The 26,794-nt window shown below is 43.4% G+C and overlaps 1 protein-coding gene and 1 long non-coding RNA gene across 3 annotated transcripts in view; both read left to right on the plus strand.

Moving 5' to 3' along the window:
* CNKSR3 (CNKSR family member 3) overlaps positions 1–26,794 on the plus strand; it is a 190,809-nt gene that overhangs the window by 73,801 nt on the left and 90,214 nt on the right. The gene's annotated exons all lie outside the window — the stretch shown is intronic.
* Positions 16,546–18,454, plus strand: LOC138681675 (uncharacterized). Its single transcript, XR_011321961.1, has 2 exons — positions 16,546–17,390; positions 17,480–18,454. It is a non-coding gene; the product is annotated as an uncharacterized lncRNA (long non-coding RNA).

Raw genomic sequence — 26,794 nt, forward strand, 5'->3', positions numbered from 1 at the left:
ATCTGGGAAAGCTGTTGAACATGTTCCCCATTAATAGACATGCAATCTTACACCTGTGAGATGAGCAGATTTGCACAATGTGATATTGTAACCTACACTAGAGTAAAGGCACATCCTAAAGCTTTCAATTCTTCTTTGGTCCATTGTGCCCTGCGTTTTACCAGAAAATGAAACCGGTTCAGTGGCGCATCCTTAGGCTGTAGTATGGCTTATACCGTCTTTTACTCATTTCGCTTATCAAGCAGCTGTTTTCATCCCAACCGTGCTGACTACCATTGTACATGTTGCAGAACACCTTGGATAAAAAAATAACATTTTATTCTATGTTGCTCCTCCGTGATGCTGTACCATATCGCTCATATAACAAGATATTTATTTTATTTATGTTGCTTTAATGGTTCCGGTCTATTTTGCAGTGCTGTACATCGTACGTTAATCACTATCCTCATTAGGGCTCACAATGTAGGATAAATTGCCTGTATCTGGAAGCCAAATAACTTACTAGTATATTTTGTCTAAAGTGTTTGAGAAAACCAAGGAAAATCCAAGCAGTGACGGGGAGAATACACAAAGTTCATGCAGGCGTAGCCCGTGGTCAGTTTTGAGGACTCCAATGCTTCAAGGCAACCAAGACCACAATGTTGCCCATCAGGTTCAACCTTTCCTAACCAGCTATGCTTTAGATTATATATAACCCACATTGCCACTTGTTGTGAGGAAATTACCCTGTCCTTTCCACAGTCTGACTGCTCTAACTGTAAAGAACCCTTTCCTATTGAATTGCTAGAATCGCTTTGTCTCCACCCGTATTGAGTGCCCCCTGTTCCTTTGGAAGGAGTAAGTCATGCGCCAGTCCTTTTATATTGACCACGCATGTATTTAAACGTATAAATGAGAGCCCCTCTGAGGCATCTTTTTTTCTAAAAAGCCCAACTTTTCTAACAACTTTTTTTAACAGCACGGTGGCTCAGTGGGTAGCACTGCAGCCTTGCAAACCTGGGATACTGGGTTCAAATCCCACCAAGGACAACATCTGCAAGAAGTTTGTATGCTCTACCCATGTTTGCATAGGATTCCCCCTATACTCCAAAGACGTTGTTCCTGCCTTCGGACTAATTCTAACGTCTCTATCTTTTTAAAAATAAGGAGCCCAAAACTGGATCCCTTACACTAGATGTGGCCTTATAAGTGATTTTGAGGGGTAATAATATATTTGGATCACAGGATGTTATTTATTTTTTACTTTCTAAAATCTTGTTTGCTTTTACGGCTGCTGCTTTGCATTGAGTACTGCTGCTCAGGTTACTTGTAACCCGAATACCCAAGTCGTTCTCCTGTTCTGTAGACCCAAATATAGTTCCATTGAATGTATATGAAGCAATAGGAATACTCTGTCCGAGGTGCATTACTCTACCAACTCTACTCTCCACAATAACCCCTTTACCACCTTGAGTTTTTGTGTTTTTGTTTTTTTGCTCCCCTTCTTCCCAGAGCTATAACTTTATATTTCTGTCAACATGGCCATGTGAGGGCTTCCACAATTCCACAATTGTGTTTTTGTTTTTGTTTTTTTACCATGTTCATTAAAAGGCTAAAGTTGACCTGCCATTATGATTCTTCAGGTCATTATGAGTTCACAGACACCAAACAATGTATAGGTTCTTTTTATTTAAGTGGTAAAAAAAAATCCAAATCCAAAGTTTGTATTTATTTTTTTACAATTTCCGAGACCCATAGCGTCTTCATTTTTCAGGATCTGGGACCGTGTGAAGGCTTATTTTTTGCACGCTGAGCAATTTTTTTTTTTTACTGAACACATTGTGGGATGGATACAATGTTTTGACCGCCTGTTATTTCATTTTATTGCAATGTTGCAGCGACCAAAAAATTCTAAATTCTGTAAAAAAAAAAAAAAAAAAAATTTCTTCTCATTATGCCGTTTACTGATTGGAATTATTCTTTTTATATATTGACAAGAAAAATAAATTGTCGCTTTTGAACATGGCAACGCTCCCGCTCTAGTACACGGAATACAACCCGTACCATTTTGTTAGAGCAATTTTTTTAACACAATATTAACCCCATAACGACTGCCGATACGACTTTTAACGGTGGCAGTTAAGGGGCGTTATTGCTCCTGCACCTCAGGCTCCTTCTTTTTACACAGCCTCCTCCTGCACCTTACGCTCCTCCTTTATACACAGCATTTTTCTGCAGCACAGCCTTTCTCCATTGTAGTCGCCTCCTCTGGCAGCACCTCATACTCCTCTTCCATACAATTGGAAACACTTGATGCCGAGAGAAATTGCACTAATTGCAATAAAGCGTATCGTATACAAAGCCTACTTCTTCTGCAGCACCACACTTTTCTCCTTTAGACCTCATTCACACGTTATTTGGTCAGTATTTTTACCTCTGTTTTAGTCCAAGTTTTAGCTTACAAATACTATCAGAGGAAAACATGTCACCACTTCTGTATTTTTCTCCCACTTGTGGTTTTGGCTTATAAATACTGAGGTAAAAATCTGACCAAACACTGAACGTGTGAATGTGGCCTTATGCACAGCCTCCACCTGCAGCACCTCACTGTTCTCTATGGACAGCCTCGTACTGCAGCAGCAACTCACTTCCCTCATTTTCCCGTCACGCCTCTCATTTTCATTTTCACCCTCACATTTCTCATTTTCACCCTCACTCCTTTCATTTTCCCATCACTCTTCTCATTTTCCCCTCACACCTCTCATTTTCTCACTCACATCTCTCATTTTCCCCCCTCACTCCAATATTTTCCCCTCAGTCCTTCCATTTTCCACCTCACACCTCTCATTTTCCCCTCACTTCTCTCAGCGGTGGACTGAAGAAGCCAGGGTTTCTGGTGACACGCGTTGGGCATTCTAGTGCCCTTGCCTCCCCCATTTTTCTTATATCTTGTTGCACCAATGTTCCATACAGCCATCCTTCCGTGGAAGCTCTATCCACAGGCTCAGGTTGTATAGGTCTTTTCTGCCTCCTCATACAAGGGGATTATTTTACTATTATGGCGGCAAAAGCCTGCACTCATCTTTAAATGAAATCCTGTCCACCTTATATACTTCAATAGCGGGCCATGTTTATATTTACCTCCTCTTAGGCATTGCTCTATGTGGGTTCTATGAGCAGTAGGCTTAGGCTATATTTTGACTTCTTTTACACCTCTATATTGGGAAATTGGAATACATCTCTTGTTGGCAATAACATCTAATGTCTCCTCATTGGAAACCTGCATCTATTACCGTATGTAACTGTAGGGTAAACTACTTCTCATTTCTCATACTTACTCACCTGCTGTTTGTTCATAGAGCAGTGCCTGGTATATATTTATAGCCACACTATTTAGATAGGAGGCTTTTATCGTATCTTTATATGCCTTTTCATGATTATTGGGCAAAGGCATCAACATAGAGTTTACAGGAGAAAAAAGAGGCATTCAAAGTAAAGAACACGGTCCCTACAGTCAAACATGGCAGAGGTTCCCTGATGTTTTGGGGTTGTTTTGCTGCCTCTGGGACTGGACTGCTTGACCGTGTGCATGGCATTATGAAGTCTGAAGACTACCAACAAATTTTGCAGCATAATGTAGGGCCCAGTGTGAGAAAGCTGGGTCTCCCTCAGAGGTCATGGGTCTTCTAGCAGGACAATGACCCAAAACACACTTCAAAGAGCACTAGAAAATGGTTTGAGAGAGAGCACTGGAGACTTCTAAGGTGGCCAGCAATGAGTCCAGACCTGAATCTCATAGAACACCTGTGGAGAGATCTAAAAATGGCAGTTTGGAGAAGGCACCCTTCAAATATCAGGGACCTGGAGCAGTTTGCCAAAGAAGAATGGTCTAAAATTCCAGTAGAGCATTGTAAGAAACTCATTGATGGTTACCGGAAGCGGTTGGTCGCAGTTATTTTGGCTAAAGGTTGTGCAACCAAGTATTAGGCTGAGGGTGCCAATACAATTAACACATCTGGAATTATACACTTAACAAAAAAGTGTGAAACAACTGATGTTTATTAATTATTTCTTATATTCTAGGTTCTTCAAAGTAGCCACCTTTTGCTTTGATGACTTCTTTGCACATTCTTGGCATTCTCTAGATGAGCTTCAAGAGGTAGTCACCGGAAATGATTTTCACTTCACAGGTGTGACCTGTCAGGTTTAATAAATGGGATTTCTTGCCTTATAAATGGTGTTGGGACCATTAGTGGTGTTGTGCAGAAGTCTGGTGGATAAACAGCTGACAGTCCTACTGAATAGACTGAATTTGTATTATGGCAAGAAAAAAAGCAGCTAAGTAAAGAAAAACGAGTTGCCATCATTACTTTAAGGATTGAAGGCCAGTCAGTCTGAAAAATTGGGAAAACTTTGAAAGTATCCCCAATGGTAAAAACCATCAAGCGCTACAAAGAAACTGGCTGACATGAGGACCGCCCCAGGAAAGGAAGAGCACATTATATTCTGGGGAGGGGTGTCACGGTGAGCCTAGGTAGGCAAAGCTAATAGCCCCTGCGATATCCCTCAGACTAGGGAAACCCTGTCTGTCCCTCTCCCAGTGATTACATTGATGGTGTGCTTGTCTGGGCCGCCAGGCCTGACCCTAACTCCTGTTTCAGTACTAATCTGAAACCTCCACCCTCCACCCAGTGATAATACCTTACACCAACCCCTACAGAAAGCACAAACAGGGAAAACCAAAAACGCACCACGCCGCAAACACACTCAGGAAACCACTATAATGTGCATAGGGCAAAACAAAACACAAATAGGAAGGAGAAATATGACAAAGGATCATACACCACCAGATATGATATTTCCACTCCAAGACCACCACTCCGAACCGAGATCACCAGGTACAAGACACAAGCTGTAATTGGCGACGCCCAAAGTTCAGAAGAACTATTTAAAGGCCGTGGGCATGACCCAGCCTCCAATCCGAGTACTAGCTAGATTAACCCCGGACAACCTAGATAAAATCTAGCCGGCGCCACTGAGCGCATAGTGGACGAATGAAGAATTACTGCTGTCTGTCGGACGCCCTGGTGTGAATAGCGTCTGACATGACAGTACCCCGCCTTCTACGAGCGACCCCCAGGGCCCTCACGACTGATAGGACCCGGCTTGTCCGGATGGCGGCGGTGAAACATACTGACCAGCCGGTCCGCATGAATGCCCGAGGCTGGTACCCAAGACCTCTCCTCAGGCCCATAACCCCGCCAGTGTACCAGGTATTGTAAAGTGCGGCGCACTATTCGAGAGTCAACCACCTTGGAAACTTCAAACTCTAAATTGCCATCCACCAAAACTGGAGATGGCATCGGCATCCACGGAACCCACCACCTTTTGTAATAAAGAACTGTGGAACACATTGTGAATCTTATATACCGTAGGGAGCTCCAAACGGTAGGCTACCGGGTTAATGATGGCAGTGACCTTAAACGGACCAATAAACCTTGGACCCAATTTAAGGGATGGTATTTTGAGTCTTATGTTTTTTGTGGACAACCACACCCAGTCACCCACACCCAGGTCCGCACCTGGCACACGTCTACTGTCAGCCACACGTTTGTACCTTGCCCCCACGCTCAACAGGCGCTGTTTCACTCTCCTCCAGATTGATGACAGTTGTGCTCCTAACAGGTCCTCCTCCGGGATACCGGAAGAGCCCCCCTGACTCAAAGTACAAAATTGAGGATGGTGCCCGTAAACACACAAAAACGGAGACTCCCCAGAAGATTCCTGGCGGTGATTATTTATGGCAAACTCAGCCAAAGGAAGGAACGTCGACCACTCCTCCTGGTTGTCAGAAACAAAGCAGCGTAAGTACTGCTCCAAATTTTGGTTCATCCGCTCGGTCTGACCATTTGACTGAGGATGAAACGCTGAAGAATGTGACAACTTGATCCCCAGCCGTGAGCAAAATGCTTTCCAAAACTTTGCCACAAACTGAGAACCCCTATCAGACATGAAGTCAGACAGGACCCCATGAAGTCTGGCCACCTCCTGCACAAATACCTGAGCCAGAGTCTTAGCGTTAGGCAACGAAGGTAAGGACACAAAGTGCGACATCTTTGAGAACCGATCAACAATCACCAAGATGACCGTGTTCTCAGCTGAGGAGAGCAAGTCTGTGATATAATCCATGGAGATCTCCGTCCATGGCCTACTGGGTACCTCGAGAGGAAGTAGTGTGCCAACAGGACGGGAGCAAGGCGTCTTAGCCCTAGCGCACGTGGTGCATGCTGACACGTACGAGACCACGTCCTGTCAGATTTTGGGCCACTAAAACCGACGTGACACCAACTCCAAAGTACCCCTAACCCCTGGTGGCCAGCCAGGACAGCATCATGATGCTCCGCCAATACCTTTAGGCGAAGATGGAGCGGTACAAACGATTTGTTAATGGGAAGCTCAGGTGGTACCTCCTCCTGAGCCTCGGCAATCTCCGCCTCAACCTCGGTTGTGAGAGCCGAGACCACTACACCCTTTTGGAGGATGGGTACGGGTTCTTCCCGAGGTTCTCCCCCCGGAAAACACCTGGACAAAGCATCCGCTTTAGTGTTCTTAGACCCAGGTCGGTAAGTAACAAAAAAGTTGAACCGCGAGAAAAACAATGCCCAGCGAGCCTGCCTGGAGGACAGATGCTTAGCAGACTCCAAATGAAGCAAATTCTTATGGTCGGTAATAACAGTAACTTGGTGAACCGACCCCTCCAAAAAGTGTCGCCATTGCTCAAAGGCCAACTTGATAGCCAACAACTCCCTGTTGCCGACATCGTAGTTACGTTCGGCGGGCGACAGTTTCTTGGAGAAATAAGCGCAAGGACGCAACTCGCTCAAGGATGAGCCTTGTGACAGCACCGCCCCCACACCAACCTCAGACGCATCGACTTCCACGGTAAATGGTTTCGATACGTCCGGCTGCACCAGAATGGGGGCCGAAGCAAAACTGTTCTTAAGAAATTCAAATGCGCGCACTGCAGCCTCAGGCCAGGCGGAGAAATTGGTGCCCTTTTTCGTCATGTCAGTAAGCGGTTTAGCAATGGTAGAAAAATCCTTGATAAACTTCCTATAGTAGTTAGAAAACCCAAGGAACCGCTGAAGCGCTTTTAGGTTATCAGGCTGTTCCCAACGCAGCACCGCTTGCACCTTAGCTGCGTCCATTTTAAACCCAGAAGCGGACACAATATAACCCAAGAAAGGCAACTCCTGAACCGAAAATACACATTTCTCAAGTTTTGCATAAAGCTTATTCTCTCTGAGAAGCTGTAACACCTGCCTGACATGCTCTAAATGAGTATCACGGTCGCAAGAATATATGAGAATATCATCAAGGTACACAATAACGAATTTCCCCAAAATATGCGAGAACACATCATTTATGAAATGTTGAAATACTGCAGGCGCGTTTGTCAACCCAAATGGCATCACCAAATTTTCAAAATGACCCTCTGGAGTATTAAAAGCCGTCTTCCACTCATCACCTTGACGGACTCTTATGAGGTTGTACGCCCCCCTGAGGTCAAGCTTGGTAAACCACTTAGCACCTGCCACCTGGTTGAACAAATCAGGTATCAGTGGCATAGGGTATGGATCACGAACCGTAATCTGGTTTAACTCCCTGAATTCCAGACACGGGCGTAGTCCGCCATCTTTCTTAAGTAGTAACTGGCTTAGTGATAGAAAGCAGAGGGTGGTTATAAATGGTATAGTCTCTAACTGGGTCGCTGTGACCAGTGGGGTACCGCAGGGTCGGTATTGGGACCTGTTCTCTTCAACATATTCATTAATGATCTGGTAGAAGGTTTACACAGTAAAATATCGATATTTGCAGATGATACAAAACTATGTAAAGCAGATAATACAAGAGAAAATAGTATTCTGCTACAGATGGATCTGGATAAGTTGGAAACTTTTGCTGAAAGGTGGCAGATGAGGTTTAACAATGATAAATGTAAGGTTATACACACTGAACGGGAAACCACTGGGTAAATCTGACAGGGAGAAGGACTTGGGGATCCTAGTTAATGATAAACTTACCTGGAGCAGCCAGTGCCAGGCAGCAGCTGCCAAGGCAAACCGGATCATGGGGTGCATTAAAAGAGGTCTGGATACACATGATGAGAGCATTATACTGCCTCTGTACAAATCCCTAGTTAGACCGCACATGGAGTACTGTGTCCAGTTTTGGGCACCGGTGCTCAGGAAGGATATAATGGAACTAGAGAGAGTACAAAGGAGGGCAACAAAATTAATAAAGGGGATGGGAGAACTACAATACCCAGATAGATTAGCGAAATTAGGATTATTTAGTCTAGAAAAAAGACGACTGAGGGGCGATCTAATAACCATGTATAAGTATATAAGGGGACAATACAAATATCTCGCTGAGGATCTGTTTATACCAAGGAAGGTGACGGGCACAAGGGGGCATTCTTCGCGTCTGGAGGAGAGAAGGTTTTTCCACCAACATAGAAGAGGATTCTTTACTGTTAGGGCAGTGAGAATCTGGAATTGCTTGCCTGAGGAGGTGGTGATGGCGAACTCAGTCGAGGGGTTCAAGAGAGGCCTGGATGTCTTCCTGGAGCAGAACAATATTGTATCATACAATTATTAGGTTCTGTAGAAGGACGTAGGTCTGGGGATTTATTATGATGGAATATAGGCTGAAATGGATGGACAAATGTCTTTTTTCGGCCTTACTAACTATGGGCCTGATGTGCCCTTTGCTCAAACTTTTAGCAATGTAGTCCTTTAATGCTTGCATCTCAGGACCAGAGATGTTAAACATCCTTGCTTTCGGCAATTTGGCCCCTGGTTTAAACCTGATAGTACAGTCATAGGGGCGATGAGGTGGCAATTCAGAGCAACCCTTCTCTGAAAACACATCTGCGAAATCCAGCAGTGACTCAGGAATGCTAGGAGTCACAGCGGACACGCACGTGGCCAGGCAATTCTCCTGGCAGAACTCGCTCCACTGAATTATGTCCTGAGTTTTCCAATCAATCACCGGGTTGTGCATAGATAACCATGGAAAACCCAAAACCTTTTGTGCAGGAAGATTCCTGAGTACCCTACATGTAACCTGCTCGAAATGTAGAACCCCAATGTGGAGTTTCACCTCAGCCACAAACTCAGTAATCTCCCCCTGTGGGAGAGGAGCAGCATTGATGGTAACCACCCGGATAGGATGAGGCAGTTTTTTGACCCTGAAACCGGCCGTGCGCGGAAACTCCTCATTAATGAGATTAGTGGCAGAACCACTATCCACAAAAACAGTGATTGGCAGCTCTCTGCCAGCGACCATAACTTTGGCAGGGAGCATGCATTGAGAAACCACCATGGAGGATATGCATAAGCTCAGATTGGCCTCCTCCACACCCTCTGAGCTTAGTAGTTTTCCGCTGTTGCGCTTTTCTTAGATAGCAGAGGACAAGTATTTACATAATGACCAGTTTTATCACAGCAAAAACAGGCTCTTTGCTTCCTGAGCAGAGAGGCTTGATGTTTAACATGTGACACCCCTGCGATTTGCATAGGCTCCGTGGGTTCACATGCAGCAACCTCATGTGTACCTACGCCCTCCCCCATAGGCGGCGTCTCTTGCTCCCCCTGACGCAAACGGCGATCAATGCGGACATCAAGACTCATAGCGGACTCTAGAGAAGCAGGAGTCTCGTACATCAGAAGGGCTTTTTTAACCCTTCCTGAAACCCCATGAATAAACTGACTCCGCAGCGCGGGATCATTCCATTGTGTGTCAACCGTCCAGCGGCGAAATTCAGAAAAGTAATCCTCCGCCATACGCTCCCCCTGGCGGATAGCGTGAATTTTAGATTCTGCTAGAGTCATTCTGTCAGGATCATCATAAATGAGTCCAAGAGCAAAAAAAACAAAACTCTCCACTGAGTTAAATGCAGCTGAACCAGATAGTAACGAAAACGCCCATGCTTGGGGGTCCCCGTTGAGTAATGACAACACCAGGCCCACACGCTGAGCCTCATTACCTGAGGAGATCGGGCGCATACGAAAATAAAGTTCGCAAGCTTCACGAAAAGTAACAAATTTACTGCGTTCCCCAGCAAACCTTTCAGATAAAGGAAACTTAGGCTCAGCAACTCTACCTGCAGATTTAGCTTGCACATTAGCTACTACTAGACCCTGTTGTTTAACTGTCCCCTTCAACTCAGTGACCTGTAGGGACAGCGCCTCCAACTGGCGGGTTATCGAAGTCATGGGATCCATGGAATACAAAAATATGGGCCGATTATAATGTCACGGGGAGCCTAGGTAGGCAAAGCTAATAACCCGGGCCCCTGCGATATCCCTCAGACTAGGGAAACCCTGTCTGTCCCTCTCCCAGAGATTACACTGATGGTGTGCTTGTCTGGGCCGCCAGGCCTGACCCTAACTCCTGTTTCAGTACTAATCTGAAACCTCCACCCTCCACCCAGTGATAATACCTCACACCAACCCCTACAGAAAGCACAGACAGGGAAAACCAAAAACGCACCACGCCGCAAACGCACTCAGGAAACCACTATAATGTGCATAGGGCAAAACAAAACACAAATAGGAAGGAGAAATATGACAAAGGATCATACACCACCAGATATGATATTTCCACTCCAAGACCACCACTCCGAACCGAGATCACCAGGTACAAGACACAAGCTGTAATTGGCGACACCCAAAGTTCAGAAGAACTATTTAAAGGCCGTGGGCGTGACCCAGCCTCCAATCCGAGTACCAGCTAGATTAACCCCGGACAACCTAGATAAAATCTAGCCGGCGCCACTGAGCGCATAGTGGACGAATGAAGAATTACCGCTCTGTCGGACGCCCTAGTGTGAATAGCGTCCGACATGACAAGGGGCTGTATTATACTATATGAAGTTGGCTTTATTATACCCTATGAGGTGGCTACATTATATTCTATTGGAAGGCTGCATTATACCTTATGAGGAGGTTTCATTATACTCTTGAGGCTGGCATTATAATATATGGAGTGGCTACATTATATTCTTTGAGGGGGCTACATTATACTATATGAGGGGGCTACTTTATATACTAGGAGAGGGCTGCATTGTACCCTATGAACGGGCTACTTTATATTCTATGAGGGAGCTACTTTATATTCTATGAAGGGGGCTGCCCAAACACCTGCTACATGATTTAAACGTGTACTACCTTATAGTATACCCTGATATTGGCGCGTTTTACCGCATTGGTGGTCTTGTATTTATTTCTATGTAGCTACATAGTAAGCCCCAAGAATGATTTTCTCTGGTGGGTCCAAGGTGCTCCAGTCCAAATTTGGGCGCAGAGCACGGTCTAAGTGGCTTGTGTCTGTGCAGCACCGACAGTTATAATAATAATCTTTATTTAGTGCTAACATATTCCGCAGCGCTTTACAGGTTGCACACATTATCGTCGCTGTCCCCGTTGGGGCTCACAATCTAAATTCCCTATCAGTATGTCTTTGGAATGTGGGAGGAAACCGAAGTACCCGGAGGAAACTCGTGCAAACGCAGAGAGAACATACAAACGCTTTGCAGATTTTGTCCTTAGTGGGGCTTGAACCCAGGACTCCAGCACAAGGCTGCTGTGCTATCCACTGCGCCACCGTTGCAATGGATTAAAGCAATGATTAAGCTGCTGAAATTGAAAGTTCCATAGTTGGACAAAGTAAAAAAAAAACTACAATCTAAAAAAATATTTAAGAGTACACCTTTGGTTCGCCGCGTCTGGGACGACCTGCCCCATAAAAATGTACTACCAGTTAACCCCTTCAGTAAACACCGTAAAAAAAATAATGAAAAAGCATCTTTTTTGCCCAGTTATTTTATCATATTGCCGAACAAAAAGTGGAATAAAACCTGATAAAAAGACAAATGTAAATAAAAATGGGATCACTGAAAACATAATCTTGTCCCGTAAAAAAGTCCATCATCTGCTTCTCTGCACTGTGTGAGCGCCGGCTGGCCGTAAAGCACAGCGGTGATGTCACCGCTGTGCTTTATGGCTGGCCGGCGCTGACAGTGCAGAGAAGCAGAGCGCCGGGGGACAGACACCGGCATGTAAGTATGTAGTGTTTTTTTTTTTTTTACGTTTACGCTGGTAACCAGGGTAAACATCGGGTTACGAAGCGCGGCCCTGCGCTTAGTAACCCGATGTTTACCCTGGTTACCAGTGAAGACATCGCTGAATCGGCGTCACACACGCCGATTCAGCGATGTCTGCGGGAGATCCAGCGACGAAATAAAGTTCTGGCCTTTCTGCTCCGACCAACGATGTCACAGCAGGATCCAGATCGCTGCTGCGTTTCCAGGACGCTGCAACGTCACGGATCGCTAGCTATATTGTTGTGAAGTTGGTCAGTGTGAAGGTACCTTTAGAGTTAGAGCTCTCAAAAATTAAGCAATACAAAAAGTTTTTTATATAAAATAGTTTTTACTGTGTGAATGCAGCAAAACATGAAGAAATTCTATAAATGTGGTATCGCTGTAATCACTCACCCGAAGAATAAAGCTGCAATATCAATTTTACCACACGCGTAACAGCATAACCCTCCCCCCCCCCCCAAGAAAAAAACAATTCCTGAATTGCTAGTTTCTGTTCATTCTGCCTCACAAAAATCAGAATAGAAAGCGATCAAAAAATGTTGAGACCGAAAGCAATACCAATAAAACTCCTCCCGACATGACTGTCGGCAGAAATGTGGAAAAAATTATAGCTCTCAAAATATGGCAATGCAAAAGCTAGTTTTGCAATAAAAAGCATATTTTAGTGTGTTACAACAGCCAAACATAAAAACCCAATATAAACCTGGTAACGCTGAAATCGCACCTTACCGAATAATAAAGTCACTTATACTGCACGAGGAATGGCGTAAAAAATAAATAACACCAATTCTTCACCGGCTATTAATTTGTTCATTCTGCCTCCCATAGATCAAAGTAAAGCTTAGTTCACATTTATCCTGCGCTCTGTGCTGAACGCTTACACTGGGTAGAGATGTAGATTTCTGAAATACGTGATTCAGATGGAACCCCCGGTGGAAGATTACCGTATATACTCGAGTATAAGCCGACCCGAGTATAAGCCGACCCCCCTAATTTTGCCACAAAAAACTGGGAAAACTTATTGACTCGAGTATAAGCCTAGGGTGGAAATGCAGCATTTACCGGTGAATTTCAAAAATAAAAATAGATCATTATTTCCCCATAGCTGTGCCATATAGTGCTCTGCACCGTTCATATTTCCCCATAGGTGTGAACCATATAGTGCTCTGCACCGTTCATTGTGCCCCCTAGCTGTGCCATATACGGTGCTCTGCACCGTTCACTGTGCCCCATAGCTGTGCCATATACGGTGCTCTGCACCGTTCACTGTGCCCCATACATAGCTGTGCTGTGCCATATACGGTGCTCTGCACCGTTCACTGTGCCCCATAGCTGTGCTGTGCCATATACGGTGCTCTGCACCGTTCACTGTGCCCCATAGCTGTGCTGTGCCATATACGGTGCTCTGCACCGTTCACTGTGCCCCATAGCTGTGCTGTGCCATATACGGTGCTCTGCACCGTTCACTGTGCCCCATAGCTGTGCTGTGCCATATACGGTGCTCTGCACCGTTCACTGTGCCCCATACATAGCTGTGCTGTGCCATATACGGTGCTCTGCACCGTTCACTGTGCCCCATAGCTGTGCTGTGCCATATACGGTGCTCTGCACCGTTCACTGTGCCCCATAGCTGTGCTGTGCCATATACGGTGCTCTGCACCGTTCACTGTGCCCCATAGCTGTGCTGTGCCATATACGGTGCTCTGCACCGTTCACTGTGCCCCATAGATGTGCTGTGCCATATACGGTGCTCTGCACCGTTCACTGTGCCCCATAGCTGTGCTGTGCCATATACGGTGCTCTACACCCTTCATTGTGCCCCATAGATGTTCCACATAAATTTGTGCCGCCGCTGCCGCAATAAAGAAAAAAAACCACATACTCACCTCCCTTGATTGCAGCTCCCGGCGTCTCGTTCCGGCGCCTCCATCTTCCCGGCGTCTCTGCTCTGACTGATCAGGCAGAGGGCGCCGCGCACACTATATGCGTCATCGCGCCCTCTGCCTGAACAGTCAGAGAGCAGAGACGCCGGGAAGATGGAGGCGCCGGCCGGGAAGATGGATCGGCGCCCGGCGGCTGGAACGAGGACAGGTGAATATGCTATACTCACCTAGTCCTGGCGATCCTCGCGCTGTCCCCTCCTGTCTTCGGTGCCGCAGCTTCTTTCTCTATCAGCGGTCACCGGCACCGCTGATTAGAGAAATGAATAAGCGGCTCCGCCCCTATGGGAGGTGGAGCCGCTTATTCATTTCTGTAATGAGCGGTCCCACGTGACCGCTGAAGAGAGGAAGAAACTGCAGCGCCGAAGCCCGTGGGACGGCAGGGACAGCGCGAGGATCGCTGGGACTAGGTAAGTATGCCTCAGCGCCCTCTCCCCCTCACCCGCCGACCCCACCGCTACCGTGACTCGAGTATAAGCCGAGGGGGGCACTTTCAGCCCAAAAATTTGGGCTGAAAATCTCGGCTTATACTCGAGTATATACGGTAACTAAAATGAGGCAGATGGAGGCACTCTGGACGCTATCTAACGTGTGATCTAGCGGTGTCCGTCTTTTTAGCCGTTCATAAAAGCCTTGTCCGCCACTGTTTTGTGCACTTCTGAAAAGAAGGAAACAGCTGAACAGAGGCTAGAAGGAGTCCAGAGCAACTCTGTTAACTCATTATAGTAAATGGATCTCAGGGTTTCATCTCGATCACGTCATTCGGAGATTTAGATGGAAACCCCAAAGTAAGTGCACAATGTAGTGCGCCGGATAAATGTGATCCCAAACATTGTGTAAAATATTCCCAATAAAAGCTTCAACTCAATCCATAAAAATAGCAAGTCTCCACTCAGGTCCGTCATAAGTCAATGGAAATATAGGGGTAGTACAAAGGCTCTGGAAAAGTGAAATGGCTCCTCATCCGCTAAAATAAATTTTAGCAAATTCTGCACTCCCAAATCCAAATAGACTGAATGATCCACCGTGTGTAACTGCATCAGAATATAGATAGCCGAATTGTAAAATGTATCAATGCAACAAAAAAAATAAATATAAAAAATACAATAAATAAATATACAGTGGGTGCAAAAAGTATTCAGTCCCCTTTAAATTTTTCACTCTTTGTTTCATTGCAGCCATTTGGTAAATTCAAAAAAGTTAATTTTTTCTCATTAATGTACGCTATGCACCCCAATTTGACTGAGAAAATGTAGGAATTTTTGCTAATTTATTAAAAAAGAAAAACTGAAATATCACATTGAAAATAAAACCATAAAGAATACACATATTTGGTATCGCTGCTCTATCCGAATATAAAATAAATGTATCCAATCTGTAAACAGCGCAACAAGAAAAAAATCGAAATGCTTTTTTTTTTTTTGGCGCCACAGCATTGCGATGAAATGTAATAAGAGGCGATCAAACCATCGTATGTGCTCCAAAATGGTGCAAGCTGAGGGTGCAAAAAATGAGTTTTCACCCAGCCCCAGATCCCGAAAATTGAAAATACTAGGGGTCCTGGAAAATGATGACTAACACAAACTTTTTTTTCATACAAATTTCAGATTTTTTTCACCATTTAAATATAAAATGACCTAGACATGTTTTGTCCCTGTGTGCGCGTGCCGACCTGGGGTATCGTACTGCCAGGTCAGTTTTACCATGCAGTGAACGTGGTAAATAAAAATCCCAGAAAACAATTGTGGAATTGAGCTTTTTTGATTAAGCCTGTACTGTTGTGAAGCTGGAATTTATTCTTCCAGAGTTTTTATATAAAGGTAAAACGTCTAACCGTTGCTTTGGAGAGGATAGGGGGGTAATGTATTACTAGAATGGAGTGTTGTTCTAGTGATTTTAAAGATGCAAGTTATGTAATATGCCATTTTTATAGACTGTTATTAAATGAAATAGACGATATATAAAACAAGTATAGACTTTGATTATGAGAGTTAATGGAGACAATTTTTCCGCACCGACCCTGGTGATTTTCTCAGATACATACCGGATGCATGGGATCAGCTTTGTACAGGGAACATTCAGTCATTACTATATACAAACCCTTTGTTAAACTAAACAGAAAGCTTCCCATATTTTCCACTTCTCGGGAAATCCTCTGCTTGTGGTGTTCACAGATTTACAGCCTCAAAGTCTATGGTGACATGACACATTACATGAAACAGAATGTCAACCGAGATGGGATTGGTCAGGCATTGTGCCAGCCTAATTCTGGAATGTATTTTGAGTTCTCGTGTCGGCATTGTGCGGAGTCGTTTCGGATGTTCTCATAGTCCTCACACTGTCGGAGCAGCATTGCTAAGTGGATAATGGAAACAGGGCCGTTCACTACATGCTAACTTGTCACGTGGGTATGCTTTCTAGAAGAAATCCTTATTTAGCTGCCTGACATACACCATTGTGTAATGTTTGTCCATTATTCAAGGTTGCAGCTCTTCCACTGAGATGATGACAGTCACTTAGGCTAAGTTCACATTAGCGTTTCTGTGCACACAGCATATCATCTGCATGGGCAAACGCATGCCAAAACACATGCAAATGCATGTTTACACAGCGTTTTTTTATCCTCATGATCATACGCATGACGGCGTTTTTGCATGGGTTTGCATTGTTTATGCGCTTGCGTAAAGTATTTCCCAATGGGAATTTCTATATATATAGAGACACTGAACAGTTGAAATCCTCTTCTTTTCATGCCGTATCCTGCTTCAAGATGGATCTTACGTGGAGAGCTTCAATCTGAATCTGGATTTATCATTGAAATTTTGCTTCTGCTGTGGCTTGTGAGGAAGAAAGGAGAAGAGAAAGACTGAGAAGACGTCGTCGTCACTATTGGCAACACCCCATTCTTGAAGTCTGAGAGAGCCATGGAGCCTACCACTCATTGTTCACCGAGCTTCGTGAAAACCCACAAAAGTTTTTCAAGTACACAAGAATGTCTGAACAGAGCTTCCAAGAATTGCTGCTATGTGTTAGAGCAGGGGTGTCAAACTGCATTCCTCGAGGGCCGCACACCATGCGTGTTTTCAAGATTTCCTTAGCTTTGCACAAGGTGCTGCAATCATTATGTGTGTAGGTGATTAAATTATCACCTGTGCAGTACAAGGAAATCCTGAAAACATGACCTGTTTGCAGCCCTCTAAGAATGCAGTTTGACACCCCTGTGTTAGAGGATCCATCACCAGGCGAGACACACAGCTACGCAGAGCAATTCCTGCTGAGGAACGTCTGTTGGTGACCCTAAGGTACGTCATTTTGAAAAAGAAACCTGTCATGAATATTCTTGTTATAAAAGCCATGTACTGATTTTGTTTTTCCATTTTCTTTTCCACAGATTTCTGACTACCGGAGAGACCTTAAGATCTCTACATTTTCAATTTCGGATTTTACTGTCCACCTTTCTGGGATTGTTGGAGACACCTGCCGTGCATTGTGTGACATCCTGCGTGCAGAATTCCTCCCCCAACCCACAACTGAACTCTGGCTGAAAAATTCAATGAAATTTGTAATTTTCCAAACTGTGTGGGGGCTGTGGACGGCAAACACATTTGGATTCTTAAACCTGCTGGAAGTGGATCCAAGTACTTTAATTATAAAAAAAATACTTTTCCATTGTTCTGATGGCAATTGCGGATGCTGAATGTTGATTTGTCGCCGTTGACGTTGTCTCATTAGGATGAAGAAATGACTCAGACTTTCAAAAACTCTGACATGGGACAATGTTTGTATGGTAATAATTTTAATTTTTCACCTCCACAACCTCTTCCGAACACTGAAGGACTGCCAATGCAATTTGTTGTTATTGTTGGGGATGAGGAGTTTCATATGTGTGCCAACCTCATAAAACTATACTCGAGTCAGGACTTGATTCACACAAAAAGGATTTTCAACTACAGACTGACAAGGGCATGAAGAACTGTGGAGTGTGTATTTGGTTTGCTGGCAGCTAAATGGCGCATTTTGGGAACATCAATCTTAAAATAGAGACAATTGATGAGGTTGTGAAAGCGTGTGTTGTACTGCATAATTACATCCTGTCAAAAGAGCAACCCAACATTGAACTTGAGGAACCTGTTAATACCACATTGCTAGATTACCATGCTCACCCTCTGAGGACTACAGTGGAAGTTGCCCAAATGAGGATAAAATGGTTGCCTACTTTGTCTCTGATATTGGACGTGTGGCATGGCAAGATGAAATAGTTTAAGCTGTATTAGTCAAATGTACCTGTAATTTTATGTACCTGTACTTTTTCCTGATTGTAATATTAACACCTTGACTGTAACTTTAATAAACACCTTAAATGTAACACCCGTTAATACTTCACTCAACAATACTCAACAATACACACATCTATATACATAATTGTCTAAGGGTCACTTCTGTCTGTCTGTCTGTCCTTCTGTCACGGTTATTAATTCGCTGATTGGTCGCAGCAGCCATGACAGGCAGCTGCAGAGACCAATCAGCGACGGCCACAGTCCGATTAGTCCCTCCCCTACTCCCCTGCACTCACTGCCCGGCGCCCGCTCCATAATCCCCTCCGCTCAACGCTCACACAGGGTTAATGGCAGTGGTAACGGCCCGCGGTGTAACGCACTCCGTTACCGCTGCTATTAACCCTGTGTGTCCCCAACTATTTACTATTGATGCTGCCTATGCAGCATCAATAGTAAAAATATGTCATGTTAAAAATAATAATAATAAAAAAAAAATCCTGCTATACTCACCATCCGCCGCCTTTCCCGCTAGTCGCCACGCTCCCGAGACCGCTCCATTGCAAGCGGCAGCTTCCGGTCCCGTCCCAGGGCTGGTGTGCAACAAGGACCTGCCGTGATGTCACGATCATGTGACATCGACGTCATCATAGGTCCTACTCACACCAGCCCTGGGACCACTGGAAGCTGCCGCTTGCAATGGAGCGGTCCCGGGAGCGTGGCGAGGAGTGGCAAAGGCGGCGGATGGTGAGTATAGCAGGACTTCCAACGGGCCTTCGAAAGGTGAGTATATGTTTATTTTTTTTTTTAAAGTCTCTATACTACGTGGCTCTGTGCTGGGCAATATACTACGTGCCTGGGCAATATACTACGTGGCTCTTCTATATACTATGTGGCTGGGCAATATACTACGTCACTGGGCAATATACTGTACTACGTGGCTCTGCTATATACTACGTGGCTGGGCAATATACTACGTCACTGGGCAATATACTACATGGCTGGGCAATATACTATGTGACTGGGCAACATACTACGTGACTGGGCAACATACTCCGTGACTGGGCAATATACTACGTGACTGGGCAATATACTACGTGACTGGGCAATATACTATGTGACTGCAACATACTATGTGGCTGGGCAATATACCACGTTACTGGGCAATATACCACGTGGCTGGGCAATATACTACGTGGCTGGGCAATATACTACGTGTATGTGCTGTATACTACGTGACTGGGCAATATACTACGTGACTGGGCAATATACTACGTCGCTGGGCAATATACTACGTGGACATGCATATTCTAGAATACCCGAGCGTTAGAATCGGGCCACCATCTAGTGTTTAAATAAAGAGAGAAAGACTTCACTCAAATATACACATATATTTAAATAAAGAGCTAAAGAAAACACAGTGAGACAGTTATTGTGAATCAAAATAATTTGTACTAACAAAAATAAAAACAATTTTAAATAAAAAAAAAAATAAAAAAAATGAAAATGTGATTTACTTTCGGGGTCTGCGGGAGGGAGTTACATGGTGGACCTGAGGGATGTCGGGCTGAGATGATAGGTTGGGGAAGTAGTGGAAGTGGCAGTCAATTGGAGGATTGGGTCAGAAACATTGGCAGAGGACACATTGGGGGAAGAGGACACATTAGGACTGAAAAACAAGTTGGAAGGGATTGACACATTAAATGGGAAAGAACCAAGGGATTGTGTGGACAGACCTGAAAAAAGACACATTCGGAGGTGAGGGTGGAGGGGGGTTGGTTAATGTCTCTTAGCAGCTTTTCATTTCCTGGACTTTGTTTTGCTGGCTCCTCTGCCTTTTGGTTCCTGTTGCTGCATGGTTGAAGTGGGAGGCTGGGCTGCTGCACTCGGCTGCATGGTGTAGCTGGGTCCTGTTGGAACAGTCCTAATGTCCAGCGGTGGTTGTGGTGGTAGTGGATAGTGCCACTGATGCTGTCCTGCAGCTTGTTGCCCTGTAGGCAGAGGCGTAGCTAGGGTTTTGGTTTGGGGGGGGCAAAGCTTCTGAGTGGGTCCCTAACCAGGTAACCTTGATTACAACTCGGTGACGCATCCTAATAGTGGAGGAGAACCTGAGCAGATGACAGCGATGTTGCTGAAAATAATCTCTATACAAAGACCAACATGGATATTACTGCCATATGCCATACCAGTCCCACAGAACATAAGACATTACAGCACAGTTACAGATAATGACTTACTGCTGACGTTCTTTCTGATGGAATCATTCATTTTTCCCATCTCTTCCATCTGGCCCAGACCGACATGACTACTTCTTCCAGCCACGACTCAGCTGCAGAGGTTACAACAAAGACACATTTAACTTCTCATATTTCAGCACCATCACTATCTATTCCCAACCTGCACAAACTACCCCAATTCTGAGCCGCTGCTGCCGTATGTGCCCCTATTATTGCACCTACTGTGCCTTCTAAATTCTAAAGCAACACTCTAGAACAGTGTTTCTCAACTCCAGTCCTCAAGACCCACCAACAGGTCATATTTTCAGGATATTCTTTCTACTGCATAGGTGATGGAATTAATGCTTGAGCATGTGATGAAATTATCACCTGCACAATACTAAGGAAATCCTGAAAACATGACCTGTTGGTGGGTCTTGAGGACTGGAGTTGAGAAACACTGCTCTAGAGTATAGTAATGCCGGGTGCAAGTGTCCTGAGTCTCACCTGTACAGTTCCCCTATACACAGTAAGATGCTCTTATACACCGTATAATGCCCCCCTCACTGTATAGTACCACCCACATGCTCCAACAATTAAGATGACCCCCTCATTGTAATCTCCACACTGTATGATGGCCCCCTAGATAGCCTCAATATAGTATAATGCACAAGATACTGCAGGGTGGATTTGATTTAAATCTAACTGATTTAAATCACGATTTAAATCACTAGTCAGTAAGGCTTGATTTAAATCAGTGATTTAAATCAAAGTTTCTACCTAAACTAGTTCTTGCTACTTTAACATGCAAGTAGATGAAGATTTTTAAAATCACTTTTTATATTACTTTTTTTCTCCCCAGTTTAATGGGTTAATCATTCATATTTGGACACCACTGTTCTGTTGTACTTAGGAAGGAGAAAAATAATCCTGACCTTAATAACAATTTAAATAGATTTATTCAACTGAAACAATAACAACAAACAGCATAAGTTATTTGCTTAAACAAACATCCATGTTTGTTAACTAATTCGGCTAAACAAAATATATATATATTATAAGAAACTTAGACTGTCAGCCCAGCCGACACATGAAAAACTTAAATACTACTGTCCCTGCTGTCCTCTGTAGCTCACTTGTCGTCATCTTCATCATCATCATCATCTTCTTTGTTCCTATTCATAATCTGGAAAAGAAAAACAAGCTTTCCTGCTTTATTGGGTCCCAACCGATTTCTCAATTTAGAATGAATGACTCCAAAGGAAGAGAATATTCTTTCAACGCCTGCAGAAGAAGCTACTGCTGTTGAAAGTGAAATCATTACTTGAACAGTCTCTAAATCCAAGCGCTTAAGTGACTTCCACCAGTTTACTGGTGTGACTTACCTTAAAATATCTGCAGCAAACATATATTTCTTGAATGGTTCCCCCTTAGCTCTGAAGTTTATTACAGTTGGCATTAAAGATGGATGATTGCTGGATACCCATGTCATAGCTAACTCCTCTTCCTCAGCACTTAGGTTTTGACCCTGATATTGGATATTGACAATATTTGCCAAAAAATGAGCTGGAGTCAGTGCTTGTCCCATTCGTTTGTTTACTGCTTGTAATTTAATTCTGTCCATGTGTAGTTCTGTTTTTAAGTGTTCACTCAGTTCCTTCCAAATTTCAACAGCATCCGCAATAAAACAGCTATTTTTCTGTATTTTGTTTAAAGCTTGAGAGATGGGTTTCAGGAAGCTCAGCAAATGTTCAACATTTCTCTTAAGCCCAATGTTGAGAATTTTGGCCGTGACAGTGCCATCTATTTTATCTCGATTTTCTTCACAAAGTGTCATCAGAATAGGCCAGTTTTTGATATACTGCTCAAAACAGTCCACCACAGAGTTCTTGTAGGAGCGTTGGCTTGGTTCCACCCATCCTTTTCAGAGCTGCTGCAGCAAAATGATTATTACGGAAGTATTTAGCAATTTCAACAACATTAGCCTTTATTTCTGGAACACTTAAGTCTTTGGCTAAGAGGTGCAGCAAATGAGCACTGCAACCATGTTATTAGCAGCTTTGTATTTCCTCCCTGCTCTTCTAAATCTCTTCTCATCTTGGATACGTTTGCAGCATTGTCAGTGACCAAACTGCGTACTAGACATTTTAATTTTTGTTCACACGTCGTTATAGCTTTTACTGCCACTTCTTGTAAGTATTCTGCTGTGTATCCTGACGTATCAGTTGTTTGTGCAAGGAAGACTTTACCATCTTCTGTTGTTATACAAGCACATACAATATGATCATTGTGGACATTACTCCACCCATTAATACTTAGGTTAACAATTTTACCCTCCAGAGCTGTTGCACATTGCTCCATTTCTCTGTCATACACTTGATCCAGCAGTTCCCCTGCAACATCAGCTCTGCTGGGTGGACTGTATCCTGGTCTCAGTGACTGAACCATATTAATGAAATGTGGGTTCTCAGTCAGATGGAAAGAAGAGTCCGTTGCATAAATAAACTGGGCAATTTTTTCATCAATCATCTCTTTTTCTAATCTGCTAGTTCTTATCACAAACCTATCTATGGTGGTTCCAGGAGGTAAAGGTTTTTTCTTCCTTTTGGGTGATGGTGATATGTGGCTGTGGGTGTCTGATGATGATGCTGCTGCTAATGAAGCACTATCCTGGATGGATAACTCTGAAACTGTAGAACAGGATGATGGTGATCTTGGAGGTGGATAGTTTCCAGAATCCATGAATTCCCCTAAACAAAAAAAGTCAATGCTGTTATTTTATTGTTTATACAATTTTTGCTTATTGTACACAACACATCACTGCCCCTGCCCCAAAAGGAATATTTGTTTTTCTTCATAACTGTACCAAATGACAGTAACATGCAGTAATAATAAGAAATATAATTTTTCTCACACATGATAGTTCAGTCTTTAGAAATGGGATTCAATAAAAATGTTTACCAACCTGAAGATCCTGCCTGTTCAGAAGTGTTTCTTTGGTCATCTTCATCACCGCACTTCTCATGATGTTGCCTCATTCGCACCACCAGGCCTTGCATCTCTTTGTTGCATCGTTTGCATTTTGCACGCATACCTGCCTTACCGATAGGCGAAGGAGCTTCATTAAAATATTTCCAAACTGGGTCTCTTTTACGGCCTGCTGCCATTATAAGGAAAGAATGTAATAAATCTCAGATCGTACACACAAACAGATGCAGACTTGTCTGTCTGTGGCTATGCTGCAGTATTGCGCTCAAAGTTTCACTTTCATTTTCTTGTCTGCTTGCCCTTCCTCCTCCTCACACTTAGATTCACATTCTTCTTGTGTTGTGCAGATCTATTCCACTCCAAACAATCAGAAACATATTGTCTAACTTCTTGGACTTGGCACTGAAGGGGTTGATTCTGTATTCATAGGTTTGTAGAACAATAGGATTAAGGTCTTTTTCTCAACTCTGTTCATGTTGTAACATTTTAGCCGTGAAGAAGAGGCTGGGACCTCTGCGGAGTCAAATTCAGTTTTGAGAACTGCGTAAGTAAAGCGAGCGTCTGTGATAATATAGGAGAGAAACTGCCCACTAATCCTACAGAAACCTCTGGAAGAGCATGGCATTGTGAATGTTACACATATACAGCCTTTATTCTACTGAGTTAAACAACTCGGCTTTATCTCATGATGGAAGAACCTTTCGATGGTAAAATATTTTCCTCAAAAAGCAGTTTATTGAAAAAAATCCGATTTAAATAAAAAAAATCCGATTTTTTTTTTTTTTTTTTTTTTAATTTAACCCTTATCCGGCTGAATAGGTACAATTGTAACTATTCCGTTTTAAAATTGCAATAACTTTTTTTTGAAAAGACGTAGAGGGCTGAAATTTCGTGACATCTCTACATTTTTGGTCCAGAATATATTGGCCAAATTTCAATAAAATATCTCCACCCGCTTCCGAGATAAGGGGTCGAGATCTTTTTGCATCCATAACAAGCTGCATAGGTACAAATGTACCTCATATATTTTGAATGAAGATAATGCAAGGGAAAAAGCATAAATTTTTTTTTAATGATAATGCTATTTAACTATTATAAACAAGTAAAAAACTGTTCATTTACATTATAAAAGAAAATGTAAGAAACTTTTTTTTATTGATTTTCTTTGCAAGTAATGCATGTTGGCTTTGCTACAGAGTGTTCATCGCAAATGGGTTTCACACAAACCACACAAGACTTTCTAGTCTTGCGTTGTTTTCGCCTCAGGTCTCTGCAGACATAGCAACTACCAACAACAGGGGAGGGTCCACGACTACCATGAGGTATTTTGGGGCCAGCTGCTGGCTGCGATGCTACCACAATGCATCGTCCAAGCACCATTTCTACTGCACCTCGAAGAAAATGGTTTCTCATTATCATTTTGTTTGTACTACGATCTTCAATTGCAATCATACACAGCTGATTTGCGAGATCTTTCAGGAACTTTCTTCGTTGATCCTTTGCCCTGAAGCTTGGATTGTGTTCTCTGTAGATGATGTAGGATGCTAACCCACTGACATCAATCATATTGTAGAAAAATGCCAAAGTCCAACGTGATGTTCGTCGTTTCACAGTGTACTCTCCCAACATTTTATCCATAACATCAACGCCACCTTTTGTTATGTTGTAGTATTTTATTATCTCTGGCTTGGCTGCTAGTGTCTCTTCAACTTCTCCCGTCATGTGCATAGATGATAGAAGCACGACTGATTTGTTCTTCTTTGGTACATATGAACAGACTGTTGCATCATGATTGTAGGCAAAATTTGTCGAGTATACAGGCCTTTCTTTGGCAGGCTGCATGTTGTTAGGTAGGAACCTTTTGTTTTTTCTCACTGTACCAACTAGTGTCATGTTCCAGGAGTTCAATACCTTAGCTAGTTCCATGGTTGTAAAGAAGTTATCGGTGGTGACATTTCTTCCAGAGCCTTTATACGAGCTCACTAGGTCCAATACTGTTCGTTCTCCAATGTTTACTTGTCGAGGACCATCAGTTGGTTTCCCAGTGTAGAGCTGACCTTGTAAAGGGTAGGCATTTGATGAGTCACAAGCCCAGAAAATCTTTATGCCATATTTAGCTGGTTTTGAAGGTATATACTGGGTAAATTTAGTATGACCTCTAAATGGAAATAATTGCTCGTCGACGGTGATACAATGATATGGCTTGTAGGCTCTCTCCAGATTACTGTTCAGCATTGTCCAGATGTCCCGTATTGGTGCAGCTTTATCTGTTTGCACACGTTCTGCACGTGTATTTTCGTTGTCAAACCTGATAAATCTGAGTATCATCTTGAAGCGGTCACGAGACATGGCTGCACGTATAAGAGGCAGAGCAGCAACATTCCACATTTCCTCCAGATTCTCTTTGTTGGCTCTGTGCACACCAGCAGCAATCAGTATGCCCAAAAATGCATGAAGTTCAGTTTCAGTAAATTGCTTGAATGTTTTTTGTGGTGGCCGTTTGGAAGAATCAGGAAAACGTTGTACCAGTTCGTTGTTGTAAGCATCACAAACTCTCTTGGCCTTTCGATTCGTTTCCCGTAATATGATGTCACACATCTCGGGAGTCATGATGGACTTGAATAGCTCTTTTGCTGTATATAGGTTGCTGATTGCTGCAGGGCCACCTCTTTGTCGTAGGACATTACGAGATTTTGTTTGTGCATTTGGCAGTGGATTACTGCACCATTGAGTTTCATCCTTAGCAGTCCAAATGTCGCCTGCACTTTGAGGCACAGAATCATCCTCAACACTTTCGTCTGATTCGTATTCATTTTCATGCTCTATGACCATTTCTTGTTCAATGTCTGAATCTTCTTCAGTAACATCCACTTGTGGTACATAGTTTTCATCATCAGATGGAACATATGGTTCATCCTCATGCTCAGAATCAGATTCTTCTAGCATTCGCATTATTTCGTCAGACGTAAATCTGTAAATATGAAAAAATGTAAAATAAATAATTTTCCGAAATACTACATTATTGGCTTTTCACAAAATTATACTAACCTGCAAACACGTTTTCTTGGATTATGGCGGAAACTAGATCCAGCATTACTATCACTCATGATGACTTGCTAGATGAATTTTGGCTTCGTATTTTGTGCTGAATATAAATAAAACATCGTAAAACAATATGTAGATACTAATTATTATCCATTTTTCGTATAAAAATTATACCTATAGTGA

This window comes from Ranitomeya imitator, chromosome 5 (genome assembly GCF_032444005.1).
Source record: "Ranitomeya imitator isolate aRanImi1 chromosome 5, aRanImi1.pri, whole genome shotgun sequence".
Classification (NCBI taxonomy): domain Eukaryota; kingdom Metazoa; phylum Chordata; class Amphibia; order Anura; family Dendrobatidae; genus Ranitomeya; species Ranitomeya imitator.